At 42.0% G+C, this 2,678-nt stretch overlaps 1 pseudogene; it reads left to right on the top strand.

The window, feature by feature from the left end:
- Nucleotides 1–961: 961 nt before the first annotated feature.
- On the top strand, nt 962–1,878 carry LOC138160975 (putative monooxygenase p33MONOX pseudogene; annotated as a pseudogene).
- Nucleotides 1,879–2,678: the final 800 nt, after the last annotated feature.

Below are 2,678 nucleotides of genomic sequence, written 5' to 3' on the forward strand. Positions count from 1 at the left end.
ATCCAGTTCCTCATCCAGTTCCCATTCCATACTGAACCTCATGGTGTCCAGTCCACCTCAAGTCTTTCACCGTTTATATTTCTCAAAAGATAAATCTTAACAGAGCCAGCCAAACCAACATTCTTACACAATGCCGGCACCATCATCAATTCACTATCTGTCTATGAAATCAATACAAGTCCACATAGCAAGTCTGAGAACTCAACACAAATAATCAGTGCAGTCCTAGGACCTCTAAATCCCTCTTCCATGACTTCTGTAAAGAGACAATAAGAAAATCCTCCTTTATGGCTTCCAGTAAGGTCGCAGGTCTTCTGTACAAAGTATCACAAAGAAAAATCAACACAAATAGAACAGAGTGCCTAGCCACCACAAAGCTCCCCTTCTCAATTCTGCTCTTTCTCAGCTTGGGCTTCTCCTTATATATGGTCATTAGCTCCTCCTTGTTCTTCCCCTTCCTGTTATATCAGCAAGCCCCTCCTACTGTGAGTTTCACAAGTTCTTTTTCTTAACAAAGACTTAATATAAAAATGAGCAAGGTTTAAAATAAATTTGAACTCAAACAAAGTGCTTAATAATTAAATAGTTGAAACACGGTGCTAAGCACTTCTTTGCTTACCATTACAGCTACTTGTATCATGGCCTTTGTTTTGCCCTGTGCTTTGGAGCTTAGGCAGTTATGGGGGCCTGGAGCCCTGTTAGTCTCAGCTTCCTTTCCATGGCAGAGCCTCAGGTTGTGGATGGTCTCTTTTTTTCCCTTTCCTCCATCCCATCCCCTGGAAACCCAATTATTTCTAGAGCTTCTGCATGAGAGCTGCTTAGGATTCTGATAGTTCATCACTAGCTGCAGAATGTTTCCTTTTGACATCTTTGTCTTATATGCATAACTTCCATAGACATTCACAGTGGGAATCAGAGTTCTGGATATGTATCTACAGAAACACCTGGATAACAATCTTCCATGGCATCATGCACAGAACCAGATGTACCTGCTATTGAGCACAGTACAGGTGGACTTCTGGGCAAAATGTCTTTGCCAATTGGAATGCACTAATGGGCATTCCATTATGATGATGTCCTAGAGGATTCCCCACCAGTGACTCTGCCTTCATCTGACATGTGCAGGAAAGTTCTGTGGAGAAACCAGTCATCCCAGATCAGAAGTAGCAACAGCTTTCCAAGGTTGAGGAAAGATAAAATAGTTTCTCCATGTCTCCCTCATCTTCCAGTGATGAAATGAGCAAGGCCCCAGTGGTGAAGGACAAGGCTACACTTGTCATCATGAATTCTCTAATTACAAAACAAACACAAGAGAACGTCCAGTGCTTTGAGCAGCAGACAGGGTTGACAGACATGGGATGCACTCCCTATAGAGGCCCCACCACAGGAGAAACCAAGAACCACTGTGAGGCAGAGGCAGTCCATAAAATGAAGTTACAAAATGGAGAAATGACAAAAGAAGATAGACTGATTGCTTTAACCCAATCTTCTCCAAGTGCTACACACCCTATTCTCCCAAGAAAAAGCCCAGAGGCTGGTTTACTCATGGATTTCTACTTCCTTACCTGGTTTAGATGTCAGCCTCATGGACTCTAGTAATGGATATAGAGATAAAACATCATCTGAAAAATGGAGCCTTTTTGGACCAAGATCCCTTCAGAAATCTGACTCAGGTTTCAGTGTCCAGTCTTACAGAGGTACTAAGATGCCATCGCCAATGGAGCTCATTAAGGTTAAGGCTACTAGAATTGTAGAAGACCCAGCAGTTTTCAAGCCACTTAGATGGACCTTTCAATGATGGAAGGAAAGAATAAACCTCCATGAACTTATAACATCAAACCAAGAGACATGAATGTGTTGACTCCTACAGGGTTCTAAAACTCCCTTTTTATATGAGCAAAGTTGTCTTCCCTGGTGAACCCACCATTATGTAGAGAAAGTATCTTAGAGTTTTCTTTTTTTTTTTTAAAGCAATTGGGGTTAAGTAACTTGCTCAAGGTTACATGGCCAGTTATTATTTCTGGGTGTGGTGCTAAGTATCTGAGCCCGGATTTGATCCAGGTCACCCTGACACTGGAGCTGGTGTTCTTACTCGCTGAGCCCCCTGGCCCCCCCCCCCCCTAAGCAATTGGGGTTAAGTAACTTGCTCAAGGTTACACAGCCAGGTGTTTCTGGGTAGGAGCTAAGTGTCTGAGCCCGGAATTCGACCTCCAGGTGTTCTCAACACTGGAGCCGGTGCTCTTACTCGCTGTGCTACCTGGCCGCCCCTAGAGTTTTCTTTGTATCCACCTTGTACTTTGTATAGGAAAGTTGTCATCTATTTACAATTCTGCTGAGGATGATATTCCTTGGGACATAGGGATTGTTTCTTTAAATATTTGTGCAAAGCTTGAATCTTTCTGATGCAGAAAGACCTATTCTGTATTGTCCCCAAATTGGTCTGAATAGCTTCTCAAAGTACAGTTGACGATAGTCAATGACTGATCTATAGAACTAGATTGAATAGGGCAAGGCAGATAATTGAAATCTAATAGAATTTGTTCTGCATATTTTTCCAAGATAAAACAAAACAAGACAAAACTGTGCTTATCCTTTGATCCTGCAGTACCTCTATTAGGTCGACATCCTGAAGAGATAACAAAAGGAAAAGGGGCCATATGTAAAAAAAAATATTTATA

This window comes from Petaurus breviceps, unplaced genomic scaffold (genome assembly GCF_028583685.1).
Source record: "Petaurus breviceps papuanus isolate PSGF00001 unplaced genomic scaffold, PetGlider_PUasm1.0 183, whole genome shotgun sequence".
In the NCBI taxonomy this organism is placed as follows: Eukaryota; Metazoa; Chordata; class Mammalia; order Diprotodontia; family Petauridae; genus Petaurus; species Petaurus breviceps.